The sequence below is a fragment of the Perna viridis genome, chromosome 15, assembly GCF_037379345.1.
Source record: "Perna viridis isolate PV_CMFRI_1.1 ecotype Kerala chromosome 15, ASM3737934v1, whole genome shotgun sequence".
Lineage (NCBI taxonomy): Eukaryota > Metazoa > Mollusca > Bivalvia > Mytilida > Mytilidae > Perna > Perna viridis.
Window position 1 is genome coordinate 13,749,134 of NC_142459.1, and position 18,153 is coordinate 13,767,286.

General features: G+C 33.0%; 2 protein-coding genes across 5 annotated transcripts in view; one reads left to right on the forward strand and one right to left on the reverse strand.

Annotated features, from left to right (window-relative positions):
• LOC148597030 (uncharacterized) overlaps window positions 1-18,153 on the reverse strand; it is a 32,365-nt gene that overhangs the window by 9,700 nt on the left and 4,512 nt on the right. The window lies entirely within an intron of this gene.
• LOC148597031 (hydroxysteroid 11-beta-dehydrogenase 1-like protein) overlaps window positions 1-18,153 on the forward strand; it is a 71,528-nt gene that overhangs the window by 5,649 nt on the left and 47,726 nt on the right. Inside the window, exon 1 of one of the 4 annotated variants that reach the window (XM_088562945.1) lies at window positions 9,289-9,356. The exons of the other annotated variants lie outside the window; for them this stretch is intronic. The gene's annotated coding sequence lies outside the window, so the exon portion shown is untranslated. Of the gene's footprint in view, window positions 1-9,288; window positions 9,357-18,153 lie in introns of those variants that run through there. 4 annotated transcript variants of the gene reach the window in all.

The window sequence follows — 18,153 nt, forward strand, 5'->3', positions numbered from 1 at the left end:
AGAATGCTCTAGGTTACCCCACTGTGTTAGTTTGTTTTCTATCAGTTGGCTCATATGAGATTTACTGGGAGCAAGGTCAGGGGAAACAACATTTCCCCTGCAAACTGCCTGCAGTTTCTTTAAGTCGTTTCTGACCTGAAAAAATTTTTGTTTCTCATGTTCAGTTGGAAACAGTCAAAGCCATTGGCGCTTTTATATGACTGAAATGTGTCTGAACATGGAACTAGAAAAAATTTCTGGAAATTCATACATCAATCTACGGAATATTGTACGCCCGCTGGGCTCATATGCCGCACATTTTGTGTGTCTGACATAAAATATCCATGCTAAGGCGCAAGGGCAAGGTCTGGAATGAACACTGATACATTTACCTTTACTTACTAAGTTAAAAGGGTATGGTTTGCCTTTTGAGGGATTCAGGCTCTTCGAGAGCCTCTTTTTTTCATAACAAACATAGGGTGATACAAAGTTGGACCCCCACCCACACCAAAAAAATGTCTTGGAAAAAACAATGCTACGTATGTTTTCATTTATTATTGTATATACCCCCCCACTTCAGGTGTCCTTTATTCCTTCTTCCCCTACCTTCCATTGCGTAGAGGGGTATATAGCCATCTCTTATCCATTACTCCACTTTCACCACTGAATGGCATGAAATTAAATTTTGAAATGATCTCCACGACATTGCCCTACTTTATCAAATGATCAAAAACCTCACAGACGCTGAAAACATGGATGGTCTCATGTTTTGCAGTTCTTGTTTCCTTAATATGTAAATATTCATGGTGAGTCAGAAAAGCGTGAAAAATAGTACATGCGAAATTGATTTTTAACACTAAATAATGCTTACTATTTTTTGAAACCACAAAAATTGATACCTGCCAATATGTTTACTTGACAGAATCCGCGAAAATTAGCAACCGTGAAAATTAATACCGTTAACAGTAGTCGTAAATGAATGATAATTTCCCCCCACCTTTTCATTGCTTGAAATACAATAATGATACAAATTTTATGATAAAAATTATTAACACTGCATAGTAATTGAATAACCAGTCATTTGTACTACTTTATTGAAGTAAACAGTATTTTTATTAATTTTTTTTAACAGATTGACGTTAATATTTTTCTAGAGAAATTCCTAAACAAAGAATATAAAAACTGTGGCCTAACTAAGGCTGAACATAGTAGTAATTGTTAATTATTCTTCTATATGATTTATGTACACAAACTGTTTCATGGCTGTGTATAAATACCTATTTATGCTATAAATTAATGATGCCAAAAATTTTAATGTATTAAGGCACATTCTTTGTACAAATGTTACTGAAAAATTGTCCATAAAATTGATTAAAAAATCATGTAATGCATTGCTTTACAAGTTCTGAAGGGTTTCCATCCAATGCAGCAAAGCTCTTTGTTGACCTTGAAGAAGGTAGTTTTATAAAAAGGGAAAATTGGCATTTAATACTTTTCCAGACTTCTGTTTTCTTTTGGAAAGCAATGTAGTTTATTTATCAAAATACGATACTTACAGGTATCTTTGATGTTTTTTTTTTTTTTTTTGGTATTAGTCTGTCTCTGTATTCTTTGCTATTTTGTGATACCCAGTTGAAATTTGTGCCTCTGTCCATCCCATGACAGTTTGTGGATCCATACAGTGTAATAACCTTAGAATATAGAGTAAAGGGTTCTTTTTTACCCTTTTATTACAGCCAAATATCGGCTGTTTCCCTTGGAGAACAATATTTTTCCGAAAGGAAGGAAAATTCTCATTTGTCAGGCATGATTTATTGAAAACCAGGTAAAGAAGCAAGTGAAACGTTCCTTGAGTGATTTCTCTGGCTGGTACTTTGTTCAATTCTTGGGAATATGTTTCTCGGCAAGTCATAACCTAATGAATGTTGAGAGTACATGTACATATTTGTCAGTTTGGTGTCGGTTTTCAGTTTTGGATTGGCATTATAATGACATGTTTCTGTGCTTTGTAAAATATTTCCCAAGGTGTTGAAAATATGGCAACAATTTCCCAAAAATAAAGGGTTGGGGCTGCTTTTAAACAAGGAACCAAATCACTGATTTCTCTGTCCATATGTCTGTTCTCACTAATAGTGAGTCTTAGTCATTACTTCATAATAGATGCAACTCAAAATGCTGTCAGCAATATTCATGAAACTTTAGTGAACTCTGTATATTAGCATGAGCTACCAGCAATCTTTTTTGATGATCCAGTTTTGCTTCTCTGAGTTCGGGGACTGCAAATCATGAAAATGGAATTTTTTGGGGAAGAGGCATGATGGAAATCAAAAGACCTAATTTAGCAAATTTAAATTGTGATAGAAGACATGTAGTGAGTATTAAGCATCCCATTTCCAGGAATTGATCTTGGCTCACAACAGCGAACAGGGCCCAGTTATACAAAGGATCTCAAATTTTTTCAGATTTTCCTCTAATACTTCCTCAACTAAAATTTCAACCAATTTGAAGATTTGTGGGGAAATTCAAGAATTTGAGGAAAATTTTCAATTTTGGACATGTTCAATGAAATCCAGGCCAGGTCTTTGAACCTGCAGAGTTTAATTTGAACTTTTTTAAAACAGCATTCGCTTCTATGCATGAATTTTTACATTCCTTGACAATTATTACAATTTTTATTTTACAAAAAATGAATTGGCTTACAGTTTCTTAGCAATAGCCAGATGATTATTTGAGCAGAATCTTCATTCTTGTAAAGATGATAACAAATCCTTAAGTATGGTTATATAAACTGATTAAGATACTTTTAATCACACACTGTACTTGATAAGTGACAATCTTGTATATAAAACACAACTTAATAAGATAGCATACCCAACTGATAACATAAACGATGCTTAAATACCTACATCATGTAATTAGACAAAGCATGCTACTGTTTATATAATCTCAAATTATCTTAGGATTTTTAGGTTATTTGTCTTTTCTTCATGATGGTATCTCCAACTGTATTTATTTTGTCTCGTTCCTATTTTTTATTTATTTTTTTACCATAAAACTATCTCCCATTCTAAGCCGTGATTAAAAGTGCACGGGACTATTTAACCACCAGCTTTAATTAAATTTCTGTGAGAGTTTTCCTGCCGTTTTACATTCCTAGTTTATCACAGATTTCATGGGAGAAACAGGTTCTTCTCTTTTAAATTGTAAAATTTTGTCAATTTTTCTCAGGTACTATTAATCACAGGTTGCAGACATTATTTTGTGTGATGAATTTTTGTACACATATGATCTCTATCTCAAAAAAAAAAAAAAAAATGATGGAAAGTTGCTCACAGATTTCTTGTTTTTGGTGGTATTGGTATTGTGTTACCTTCTTTGTCCGCATATTTAAGTACTTCTCTATCTAATAAACAGGCCAAATATGGGTAAGGTATGATCTGTGAAGAAAAGTATGCATACATGTAGACTTTATTGCATTATTCAAAGGTTTATACCTCATAACCTCCAGAAATAATCATCGAAGTGTAAAGATATTGATAGGTCAAACCACTTTGGAAAAATGGCAGGAAAAATTTCTTGCACTTTTCCCCTATACAGGCAGTCAAAAAATATCTGTGTCACAGATGCTTCAGGTTAAATTTAAATAGATTTTCAGTTGTTTTCTTTATGTTTTGAATATACATGTATTTGAGGCAGTAAAAAAGACCAAATTGAGAAAAACTATGTACCACCAATTGCCTGATTTCTTCACAGAATGGTACTTAGAACATGGTTTTCAGGGAATAACTTTATTAGTAGTTCAACTTAAAGGTTCTTTATAGAATTTTACTACCATAAGGTTCCCAACCTCGAACAAAAGGTTAAGATTGGAGACTATATATGGCTTCATTTGCTGAAGCCTTAGGTGACAATCATTCTTTATAACTTTGTATAAATTGCTTATTTCTTGACCAATTTCAACATAGTTTGATTTATAATATGTAATTTCTTAGGGGTCGTTGATATGCTGAATCTAACTGCATGGGTTCAAATTTACTTTCAAGAGTGAAAGGTCCTGGCGTTGATTTCACAAAAAATCGTAAGTGTGAAATTGATTGTATATTATGACCTCACAATGCTATTTTAGGTTGTGACGTCATTACTTACGATCAACTTTACACTTACAACTTTTTGTGAAATAGAGGCTTGGATCTTTTTGCTGTAAAAAAGTGAAAGAACCTATATAAGAGTGAACCTAAATGTGGTAGGTTCAGGACCTAGGTAAATGATATATAAAAGGACCTGCATCAGAAATTAATGTTCCTGGACCTTAAACCAATGAAATTAACACTCATCAGCCATTAGTCCAACCAAGGCTTATAGGGCTTCAATGTCCTGGAGTTTTTTGCATCCTAAATGAAAGGTCCTCAATCAGCATAATAAGAGTAAACATAAATATGGTAGGTCCAGGACCTAAATAAATTTTGTTTAAAAGGTCCTACATCTGATATTGGTGGTCTTGGACTTAAGAACCTAATTAGAATCCCTGACTGATGGATTTTGTTTCATAATAGATAATGTGTATTGATTTTGGATCCATGATATACATGTATTTTGTTTACCTGCTGGCAACCAAGGTTCCGGTGGCAGGACATGTTGCTTGGAGATTTGGTAATGTAGGCTTGATGTATGTTTGGATGGTATTATCTGCAAGGGCTGCCAAAATTTGTGTTTACCATAATTGTAAGATTAATCAAGGGAACCAAGAATTCTAGCGGAAATCAATAGAATGTAATCCAGGAACAAAGACCAGACATGGAAAACAGGCATACACAACATAGAACATTAATTAACAAAAGCAATACATACAAAGCAACAAAAGTAAATGAACAACTTGAACTCCACTGAAAACTGGGAGCATAGACCAGGTGCACCGTTAGGGTAAGCGTCCTCTGCTTTTCTAGAAACACCCACCAAGTTGCTCATAAAAAATCAAGTCCGGGGTAGACGAAAGAGGAAGGGAATACTATAACCCGTTGAACAAATCTGTTTTCAACGTCTTTAAAATGTCTTTTAAATTTTATTATGTAGTTAACTGTAGAAAGATCTATTATTGAGTGTCCATAATATAATTATGCATTGATGAAAAATAGCATGTCCAAACATCCATCTGTCCTTCCCAGGACCTTTTCCACATGATATTCCATTGTTATAGACTGAAAATACTGATCAAGATTTACAATGTACTGGTATATGAACCATGCAAGTTATAGCTGGGGCGGATGAAGAGATTCTGTAATGAAAAGGGGGTGTGGAATGTTCAAGACTGTTATTTACTCATTTTTGCCCCACATTTTGCACTAAGCTAGTCAAAATTTCCCCTGGATCGACCAATGTACAGGCTGTTTTAATTTAAAAAAAATATGAGACAGAAGTACCTAGGGTCATGGGGTGAACTTTCTGTATTTAATTTTGTTTGTCTGTTTGTACTTGGGGCATTTTGCTTTCAACAGTGTTGTAAATTTTCCTAATTAAGTATCAGTCTTCAAATTAAAATCAGCCAATTTGAATCTATTGCACTGGAATGTTGTTTACTGTATAGACATTTCCTGGTTCATTGATGTTATGAATAATTAAAACTTTCAAAAAACCCCTGGAAGCATTTCTGATTAAGATAGATTCCATCTGATTTTGATGTTTAATCAACAGATCCTCTGATACCATTAGATAAGATGCACAGCATGAATTTTAGATAAGTATGTTTTTTTTACATTAATAAGGATCAGTTTTGAGGGGACAAAGCCATTTGTATTCTAATAAAAGTTGGTCAAAGACAGAAGTGGCAGAGTTGCCATGAAGAGGAGGTAGAAGTGTGACAGACCTTGAATCGCTTCCCACAATATGGGACCACCTACTGAAATTGTGTACCAAATATCTAGTGGCCATGATTTATAGATGTGGAGAAAAATGTAATGAAAATATTTTCCTTGGGTCAACCACCCGTCATAGAAAGGATGTCAGATTATTCAGGGTTTGGTTAGGAGAGGTTGTCAGATTATTCAGGGTTTGGTTAGGAGAGATTGTCAGACTATTCAGGGTTTGGTTCAAACATGACGTCAGATTATTCATGATTTGGTTCGGACAGGATGTCAGATTATTCAGGGTTTGGACAGTATGTCAGATTATTCAGGGTTTGATTTAGAAAGGATGTCAGATTATTCAGGATTTGGTTCAGATAGGATGTCAGATTATTCAGGGCTTGGTTATGAGAGGTTGTCAGATTATTCAGGGTTTGATTTAGAAAGGATGTCAGATTATTCAGGGTTTGGTTCAGACAGGATATCAGATTATTCAGGGTTTGGCTAGGAGTGATTGTCAGATTATTCAGGGTTTGGTTCAGGAAGGATGTCAGATTATTCAGTTTGGTTCAGACCAGATGTCAGATTATTCAGGGTTTTGTTTGGACAGGACATCAGATTATTCAGGGTGTGGTTCAGACAAGAAGTCAGATTTTTCAGGGTTTATGTAAGAAAGGATGTCAGATTATTCAGGGTACACTGTATAATATTGTCTTTGATAATTTAGAATTTTGTATACACTGATAAAACAAAGTGATTGCCCCCTTAGGGACACTCAGGTAAAGAAATTTAGCATAAAAAATTTCCTTTATCAATCTACTCTAGATGCTCAAAACATTCTTATTTTGTGGGTGGCCTAAATATGCTAGACAATATCTTTGCTCTTTCAATTTTCCCCTTTTGATACAATATTTCTTATTAAATCACATATTTAGATCCCTTAAATGGGACAGCCTATCACATATCACCCCCTAAAAAAATATATATATAGGTATAAAAAATATAAAAACTGTAACTAAATATTCGAATCAATTACATACGTGCAAATCTGACATTATCTTTTACCCATTCATCAAATAGAACACATATTTCAGCAACAAAACAAATACAGTAAGACCTGTATGAAATATAACTCAGGAAAAACCAGAAAACTCTGTAAACCAGTCAACTGATTCAGCCCATTCATTTCAGTAGGTAGACCTAGGGTAAGGGACACAACTCTTAAAAATCATTGGAATGTTTGTATTCAGCAATTTACATAGTCTCTTGTAAGCATCAAAGTAAGGTACAACTGATTTTATTCCGTTTCAAAGGAAAGCTTGATAAGCTTTGGTGAAATTGAATATGATACAAACATATCACTGATTTCACGAGTTATGTCCCTTACCCTTGGTCTACCTCCTTAATCCAATCCTTTTTGAACCTGTGTTAGCCAAACACTATTCTTTACCAAGCAAAACTATTAGTCAAAAAATGGTTCAAGTTAGGCAGATTTCACTGTATCTATACTCATATCAATGTTTTATCACAAATATTTTACTCTGGGGCATTTACTTAGCATGTTCTCCAATAAAAATTATCTGTTAAACTCATTTTCTATGACCCTGAAGAGTAAATACACTAGCCATGCTGTATTAATTTCTCAAAACTTGCTGTTCAGTGACAAAGTGCCTTCATATCTTTCAATTATAAGTTAATTTTATACTGCATTGCCCTCTTCTCTCTGTTGACTTATTCTTGTATGCTGTTTTGAAAAGGTCAATGAGAACACTTTGGTGTATTGTGAAACTTTGACTGGCTTACAATGGAATGGAGTGGTAAAATGGATAATTTCTAGTAGCTTATATTTCCTGTGAACATGTGTCCTGATTTGGATAGAGAAGAACATTTTATAAAGAAAAGATGTTCTGTATTGGCTAAGCAATAACAAAGGCATTCTTGATTGGCTAAGTCAGTTACTTGAAATAGTCATGATGTACCTTTGCCCTCTGATTACAAAGTTTGTATTACAATAACTAACCCATGAATATTTAATTTTAATTACGCAAAAAAAAAATATTTCTTGACGTAGACATCACCAGTGTTCCAGTTTATTAAATAGATGGCAGTGTTTTATTGAATGTTCCCAGTGAAATAAATTTCGATAATTCACACTGTTAAATAAATTTGGTAATTTCACTCTCTGCCAAAACGTCACAACTTTGAAATCAATCCGCCGTTCACAAAATTTTGAAAATAGCGTCGAATAATTGAGGAACTCTATATAGTAAGTAGCATAATCAATTGGTTATCGTTAATAACCAAAATATGATCACTCGTGCCAAGGACACAGTAAGATTTAACTTGTGTGCGGAACAAGTTTCGCACACTTGTTAAACATAATATATTGATTTTGGATATTTTTCTCCTGTTTGGTCCATTTTCATAGATGCCAACTTTTATGATTTGTCTGTAATTTTTATGAAATATGAGTAGAATATATGGTCTCACAGTCAACAGACTAATATTTTAGAATTTCCAACTGTTTACTCTCTGAGCTGTTCCTGGTTTAGAAAGCGTGTTTTGATCTTTTTGGACACTTCTTAGATACCACTGAAATAATCCCAATGAGGATTTGGATCGTGGCGTGCGTTCAGGTTTCATGAATGTTATCTGTTTGGTTAATATGAATCTTATTGTTTCAGAGCATTGAACTAAACACATTTTCATGCAGACAAATTTTAGATGTCAATTTCAGTTTTACTGATAATTACTGACACAAGTACCAAATTATGATTCATAATTATAATTCATGTTTTTTTTACTGATCGTATCAAAAAGAGGTTGGCATCTATGCATTTTGAGTGTGCAGTATAACCAAATATTTTGGTGTTCAACTGTTGAATATTATGAATTCCAAGTGATATTAATGACTTTTTATGAGGGACTCGATGGGTGTTTCTAGAAAAGCAGAGGACGCTTACCCTACTGGTGCACCTGGTCCATGCTCCCAGTTTTTAGTGGAGTCTTGAGTTGCTCAATTACTTTTGTTACTTTGTATGTATGATTTTAGTTACTTTGTGTTATTGTTGTGTATGTCTGTTTTCCATGTCTGGTCTTTGTCCCTGGATTACATTCTTTTGATTACCGCTATAACCTTGGTTCCCTTGATTACTCTTGATGAAACTATATGACTAAAAATTCGGAATTGCTGTGGTATAAAGCTAGTAATAAATTCAATTCCATTCCATAAACCAGTTCAGACCATATTTTAGAATGTACCATAGTTGTTACCAGTAAAACTTTTCTGGTTGAGTAAATTCACAAAGCCTGTAATAGCTGTATCTGCTATGAAATTGCTTGTTATTTAAACTATGAACAGTTTTCTATTCCTCTCATAACAGTTGGGCTCTTTAATAAATTCATCAAACAGGAAACAACTTCTCACCGTTTTATGTCAAACTCCAACTCCAGAAGGTGTTAAACAATTGTCACATAAAATTTTCAGATATTTCAAATTCTTGACAACTTATGCTATTTAAAAGATAAAAGGTAGCTGATGTAAGTAGCTTTAAATATTAATATTGATTACAAAGTTGGTTAGCAATTAAAAGTGATAATTTGAGAGCTGAATATTATAGCTTTTTTTTTGTCAGTCAGTCTGTTAGTATGATATCTTTAAATGATAATTTCTAGGGTGGATCAAGAAATTTTGACAAAGAGGAGTTTCCAGGCTATTATTTGTTTGTTTTTACCTTAATTTTGAATGAAATAAGACATTCCAACAAAAGGGGGAAAAGGGGGGGGGTCAGACCAAGGAACCCTTTAGATCTGCCACTGATATTAAATTTAAGGATAGTTCAATGCAACTTTTATTTAATGTAAGCAATTAAAAGTGTTAATTTGTTTGGAAGCTGGATGTTATGGCTTCTTTATGTCTGTCAGTCTGTAGCATGCAATTGTCAATGAATTATTAACTAGAAATCAAAGGATTTATTGATCAAAATGACATAATTAAGGATACAGATTTTTATACAGATCTGTTTCAAGTGTTTGCGAAAGTTTTTGTTTCAAGTAGAGTATTGAACAAAAGATGTTTTCATCCATGAGAAATTTGAGATGTCAATTTCAGTTTTACTGATGATTACTGACAAATTATGGGCAACTCATGTTTTTTTACTGATTGTATCAAAAAGGGGTTGGTATCTATGCATTTCGAGTCTTCAGTATAACGTATAACAAATTTGTTGTTGAATAATACGAACCATATGACTAAAAATACTAAATTAATTTCCATTCTATAAACCAGTTCAGACCATAGTTTAGAATGTACCTCAGACCATTAAATATAACATAAAAATACATAAACAAGGTATTATTTAAATTTGGAATTATTTTGGATTTAAGAAAATAAGTGAAAAAAATTATTTATAAACTTATCCCTACTGAAGGGGTTAGTCATGCTGTCATGACTAAGAGGGGTTAGTAAGTTTCATTGACTTTAGTTATCCTACTAACTCTACCTTCCCTTAGACATACTGGCATGACTAACCCCCTTAGTAAGGGTTAAATTTACAAATCTTTTTTGGGGTCATTTTCTTCATTCAAAAATAATTCCAAATTCAAACTTGTTCTAAGTATATTTAATTCTTAAAGAACAATATAAACCTAGAATTTTTCATTTACTTATAACTCACTAACATTTAGTATGTCCCAAAATTCTTAAATAACCCCCCCTCAGAGAATTTAATGCTCTCTTTGTAATTCAGAGTAACCACCCTTCAGGGAATTTAATGCTTTCTTCAAAATTCAGAATAACCACCCCTCAGGGAATTTAATGCCCTCTTCGTAAATCAGAATAACCACCCCTCAGGGAATTTAATGCCCTCTTGGTAATTCAGAGGTGTTTACTTAAATTATTTCTTTTCTAATATGACAAAAAAGTACCAGTAAGTAATTGGACAAAAAAGTACCAGTAAGTAATTGGACAAAAAAGTACAAGTAAGTAATTGCAGTAATGCACTCCTTAAGAAAACAAAATATTTGGCGCTTCCACATCTCACCGTATTATATTTTTTACAATAAAGTACTATTATTTCAACTGTTGCAACAGTAATATTTTAAACACATGTATATAATGGTAATAAAAAGTAATATTTATACTTAGAAATCGAAAATTTTAGCCGCATTTACAAATAAAAAATCCAGTGAAATCATGTCATGACGTCACATTATGTTATGTAGATTTACAAATGTAGGTCATTCATTCATAGTGGAAATGCCCTGTTAAGTTGCTAGGGTTTGTCTAAACAACAAATAAGGGTCCTATAAAACACAGTTCATTCTTGGTGAATGACATTTCAATGTTGATTTGCTGGGGTGATCACAGTCCTTCAGTGCTGGGCCAAAACCTGTCATTTTATATGCGTCATACAGCCAACTGCCAGTTTGACCAAATCATTAGATATTTCTAAGATCTTAATAGATTAGAGCAGTTTCTCGACTTTTTTGCTTATATATTTAGTGAAGACTACAATTAATGAAAAACGACCCTTTCATTACAATGATTGTGCAAGTGCAAGTAGGGTTTTATGCTATTTAGACCTCCTCTACTTACAAAGCGAACATGTCGTGCCATATTGAAATTGATTTAAACCACCCACTCCCCAACCCCCCCACTCTCCCCCCCCCCAGTCCACATGAAGTTGTGAAGTATTATGTGATGCTTTGCAAAGTTGGTGTCTATATGTACGTCTCCAAACAGTTTTCTGATTATAACCTAAGTTTGTTTGTTGGGGTTAACGCCCAAGCAGCAATATTTTAGCTATATTCAGGCGATTGATTGATTGTTGGGGTTTAACACCCGAGCAGCAATATTTCAGCTATATTCAGGTGATTGATTGATTGATTATTGGGGTTTAATGCCTGACCAGCAATATTTCAGCTATATTCAGGCAATTGATTGATTGATTGTTGGGGTTTAACACCCGAGCAGCAATATTTCAGCTATATTCAGACGATGAAAATGAAGTGGATGATAAAATGAACCTGAAATGATGATGAAATGAAAAATGGGATGGGACACAAGGATAATGGGGGTTGAGAAATTTTGATTGCTACTGGAAGTAGGGAGAGGTGGGTAGTGTCTGGCAATTTAGAACTGATCAATCAATTTTCAAAACATTGCAAGGTCGTTCAGTACTATATTGAAACAAAGTTGGGAAACATGTATGTTCATACAGCAAAATCATAATTATTTTTTGGACTCTTCTTTTGTGAGCTTGGCTCCTAGTTTTTCTAGTTATAAATTAAGAAATCAGTCTGTTGATATACTATAGATGACAATCTAAAAAATTTCTATATCTGATCAAATTAAACCATGTATAATAATTCCCCTACAAGGTTAATAACTAAATTGAAATTCTGTTTATAAACTTTTTATTGATAGAAGTCCCCCACAAATAACTATTTATGGACTTGCGTAGGTTTTAATACAAATTTACCTTCATTATTGGAGAATTTATTCCTTAAAATTGTTGCTTACATTATGTTACTTTATTAATTTCTCTTTGCAATAAAGAAAAATAAAACAAGTTATTAAGTATGGGGCTTGAAATAAGCAGAACTCGCGAAGTTAATGCTGTACATGTGGGCAAACATACAAAATTATTGTTATATTTTTAATTTAGTTCCTGAAAATTGAAGAAGTATATTTGCAAGCCCTCTGAAATTTGTAGAATTCATCTTGTTGTATAAGCCTTTGTTAAAGTAACCTTAATGAATTAAGGAGTCATACAAGGGCAGGGGGAGGGGGATTTAGGAATATACAAGGGCAGGGGGAGGGGGGTTTAGGAATAGAGTTTTATATGACATTGTCAAAAAATTGTACTTTAAACAAGGTATTGTTTGAATTTGGAATTATTTTTTAATTAAAAAAATGACCCCCCCCCCCCACAAAAAAAAAAATTGTAAATTTAACCCTTACTTAGAGGGTTAGTCATGTTGGCATGTCTAAGGGGTAGGGTTTGTAGGATAACAAAAGTCAAGGAAAGGGGGTTAGTCATGTTGGCATGTCTAAGGGGTAGGGTTTGTAGGATAACAAAAGTCAAGGAAACTTACTAACCACCCTTAGTAGAGGTAAGTTTATACATAATTTTGTTCACTTATTTTCTTAAATCCAAAATAATTCCAAATTCAAATAATACCTTGTTTTTTATTAATATGAATTTCTTATTGAAAATAAAGACAATAAAATTAAAATAAGATTTCCCTCCCTACCTAGAGATATGTTCACTGAATGTGTTTTATGCCATATACACTGACAAATTTTCTTCATGTGAAATTCACAAAATTTGAGCTTCATGCAAAATTCATGTGGAATTGATACAAAATTAACAGAATTTAACATATATTAGTTCATGTTTCACATGAAATTCATGTTAAAGTTTCACAAAAAAATCACGCAAACTATCTTAATGTGAATTTTACATTAAATTCATGTGATGAAAATTTGCTGGTGTAAAAAGGGGGAAGGGGAGGAGGTGATTGAGCATACCTGTTAGCCTTTTGAACTGTTTGTGTTGGAAATTCTCTGATATTGACACTGTCTCTCGTAGGAGATTTTTAGGAATAAGCCCTTTTTTTTTTTTTAATGTTGAATCATTTCTTTAATATTTTTCACAGATAATATACAATGTAGTAATTTCAACCAAGCCCCTCCAATGGGGGAATTTGGTTTGCTGTCAATTTGTCAGCCTCTTGTGACAAAATCATCCAGTCCAGGTCTCAGTACAAAGTAATGTCAGTATGAGACTATGTACTTTGTATGGATTAAGATGTACTTGTGAATACTTGAAGCATACTTAAAGTGTGCTTGGACAATTTGGTCACGCTTTGTTACTTGGTTCTGACATAGCTTTAGAGCATGTCAAGTGCATCAAGTGTTTACACTTTTAAATTTCTAAATAACTTGAATTTAAAAAAAAAAATATATGAGGTTTTTCCGAAGTTGTACATTGTATTTCTTTATGGATTGTAACTTTGTTCCCAGGAATGTTGACTGTAGTTAAGGCCTTCATGAAAAGAATTTGTAGATTTTCTTACAACATTTGTTCAAAATTAGGCATGGGGGCGGGGGGCAATTTTTTTTTATTATTATTTTTTATTATTTTTTATCAATTTCAGTGAAAAATGCTGTCAATTTGAAAGAAATTGACTTAAATTGGGGAACAAATCAAAATATAGTTTTTCAGGGAGGGTGGACAAAATTGGGTTGGGAGGGGATGAGAATCTAGGACTTTTTTTTGGCCAAAACTCTATTGGTTGTGAATCACCAAATGTAAGACTCAAGGGATCAGTTTCATATAGGTGTTAGCGCTCCAAAATTCTGAAATAGGCGATCTCTTTCTCAAAACTTTCTCAAAATGGACAAGGTTTTGTTTTTGCAGCCCGTTTTACGTTAAGCAACAACTCTTATTTGAACTTAAATCCAATTTCACTGCGACAATTTTTCATGACATTCTCTCCCTTATCAATGTTTACCATATGTTACAATGGCCTTAATCACAGGTTTGAAATAAATTGGTTTAAGCAAGAATTAAAGTAAGCTATTTTGATTTTAATCCCAAAATTCAATTAAGGCTGATGAAATTTCTGAAATGCTGCTTAATCTTCAGCTTTGACATGGAAACATTTATTATCGGGAAATTGTGATTTTTTCAATTCAGTCAATGAATTTTCACTTTTTACCCTTTGATCTGAAAGATGCTCTTTCAAGGAAACGCAAGTCACCTGATCGCAATTCTGTTTCCCGAAATGCCAAATACTGTTAACATAGTGGAGTTTGATAAAGCTGTATCGAAATTGCGTGCCATGTGTTATTTCCAGAATGAAATGCTGAAAATTATAAGTAGAAAGAACATAATTTTACTTTGTTGGCTATCTATTCTTTAAAGATAGTACTTGTTTTTTAATGAAATATCAGGAGGCTTAAAAATAACGATGTCATTAAATACAGTTGCACATTTTGTCATTAAGTTGCATAAACAGGTTTATTTTTTAAATACCTTAGTAAAGAGCTGACACTTATTACCAGCATGTCCATTCAAGTACAGTATGTTTTTCACTTGCAACAAAAATCATGTATGTACAGTTTCAAAAGTCAAAATGTTCATGAACAATATTAGTGCGGAAGAACGCCTAGATTTAACGAGTATGCAGAACTTGTTCTACGCACGAGTTAAATCCTCAAGTGTTCTTGGCACGAGTGATAATATTTTGGTTATTCATGATAACCAATTGATTATTCTGTCATTGACGGATTCATATCAAATTTGTGACATTTTTGGCGGGAGAAAGCGTGAGAGTGAAAATACCAAATTTATTTCACAGTGTGAATTATCGAAATTTATTACATTCGGAACATTTAATAAAACACTGCTATCTATATAATAAGCATTTCAAATATTCCGTTTGGGAAACAATTAATGGTAATTGAAACTGGAGGTTAATGTTTGAATTTCTTGTTTTACATTCCATTAGTGTCAATATTTGAGAGTAAGATTTGTTTACATCAAATACAAAAGTGAAAAATTGTATTAACAAATCAATCAGTTGTACCCTTAAAAAAATATCTGTACCTCAAAGTTCAAAGGTGACAGTGGTGAAGCTCATTTATTATACAGAAATTTTCAAAAAGGCAAAGAAAAACAAATATGTCCGTTTATGGTGAAATGACTGATACTATTTTTTTTTTTGCTCTGACAGTTTTATCAATCAGTAAGTTATGGTTCAAAAAAGATCTTTAATGACAATGGCGGACCCAGTCATAAGAGGCCAGTCAGCAGCACTTGTTATTGATAATACATATTAAAGTATTGTTACATGTGCATGAAACAACACTCAGAGACTAATGATTTGATAGAAGTAAAGGTTTCAATCCATTGAACCACTATCTGGGATGGCCGCCTTCCCTGAATGTGCCGATGTTTCAAGCGCTGGTTTAAGTCGTTAATTTACAGAGTAAGTTCTCCAAGTTAAGGATTTGGAAGTTTTGAGTTTTATTTAAAAATTACGACCACCAAGGTCATGACGAGCACTAAGTAAAAATAAATTGTCACTCACTGCAACATTATGTAGAAAGCTACACCACTTGTTTAAGGATTGACCATTTCATTTGTTTTAAGGTTTGGATCTGTTTTGTAATTAAGAATGCTAGATCAGAAGTCATTAAGTTAAGAACAAGCAGTTGGTCTGAAGAGATGTTTACCTATTGTGAAGGTACTTTAATACGTAGATACCAATTTTCGCGAATCAGGAAAGAAACACAACTTTGTGGGGCCTCAAATTCGTGGTTTTGAATTTTACAGTATAAACATCGACGGGAATCTCTTATTTATTAGTAACCAAATTTCGTGGTTTGGTCTACCCACTAAAACCACGAAAATTAGTACCCCACAGACAACAGTACTTTCACAGTATGTATATATATATATATATATATATATATATATATATATGCACATTTCCTATAATTTGTATGGTTTTTCTTTTTGAATTGTGCATTTCTAAATTTTTTCTAAATTTTTAATAGAACAGAAAGCTTTTAATATGGTAACCTGTAACTTACGATCCTTGACACAACAAAATCACAATCACATCGGTCTGTCTGTGATCATTCAATCATTGGTCCAAGATCCGTCCAATCAATCAGATCAGTCATCAGTCTGTCAGTGATCATTCAATCATTGGTCCAAGATCCGTCCAATCAATCAGATCAGTCATCAGTCTGTCGGTGATCATTCAATCGTTGGTCCAAGATCTGTCCAATCAATCAGATCAGTCATCAGTCTGTCGGTGATCATTCAATCGTTGGTCCAAGATCCGTCCAATCAATCAGATCAGTCATCAGTCTGTCAGTGATCATTCAATCGTTGGTCCAAGATCCGTCTAATCAATCAGATCAGTCATCAGTCTGTCAGTGATCATTCAATCGTTGGTCCAAGATCCGTCCAATCAATCAGATCAGTCATCAGTCTGTCAGTGATCATTCAATCATTGGTCCAAGATCATTGCATGGATTGGTTAAGGAACTAGTACACTTGAACTGAGCTTGCACACATTTTGAGTTTCAATTTTTTTTTCTAATAAAGGTGGCAATAGCCTTTAATTTGTGTACTTGAGTGTTGGTCCATCCTTTGAAAATGTTGTAGAATAAATAACCTTTAATTTGTGTACTTGAGTGTTGGTCCATCCTTTGAGAATGTTGTAGAATAAATAACTTTTCACTATCCAAAATCGTCATCAGTTTTGCCAGCTTGGTTTATTAATGATATGAACAACTTAACTTTAATTAGTTGTCATAAAAAGTGCTAGGTGTTTCAATGCCATTACAAATTAAGTAGCAGTCTTTGTAAGAATCATCCATTATCTGAAAAATGTGATATCAACATTGAAAATCCAATAGATTCTATTGTATTTGAGTGTCATTTACAGAGTTAACTCCTTTAATTCTGAAATCTGCAGTGCATTCCTTATTATTTTTATCTCCTAAGAACACAAGATACATGAAAAACTGAATGTTAATTTCTATTTACTATGGCAATTCAAACAAAATATCAAAAATAAAAATATGTAGGCGTTTTACCCATGAATCACATTTTGCATGATTATTAGCTGGAGTGCTACTTAATATTCGAAAGTTTTAACAAGTTTTAAATCACAATAACAATTATGTTGGTTTCCCCTAACCTGACACCAATTCCTTGCTTTATGTAAGGAAATAGAGATAATATTTTTCCCTTAAGCAGTCATCGAATTTAAGGGGAAATACTTGCTAAATGCAAGTTAAAATTCAATTTTGCTAGTAGAAATCATTTCCACTTGATAAAATTTGCTAGTGGAGTTTTATATGTCATATAGGTAAAGTCTAGAAATAATTCCAAAAACATAAATTTAGCAAATGTAAATTTTCAGTACTTGCTAAATTAAGCTAGTGGAAAAAATTCTAAAATTCAATCCCTGCTGTGATACTCTAAACAAACTTGATCAAAAAAGTGAAAAATGTTCCTTTGAATTTTTTTTTTAAATCTGGTCAGAGGATGGAAGTAAAATTATTTAGGAAGGGCCAATTTTAGTGGGTGGGCAAGGGTAAGGGAAACAAAGTTCATTTTAATTTAAGTTAGAACATATTTGGCAGGATGAGGGAAACAGTTGTAATTCAATAAAAACATTAAAACTTATATATAAAATACTTGAAAAGTAAAACTACTTCAATGTATGCATGTACGAATATGCCACCTGTATTTTTTAAGATCAATATAATTTAAATAAGACCTTTGTTCCATTCAGATACAGTGAC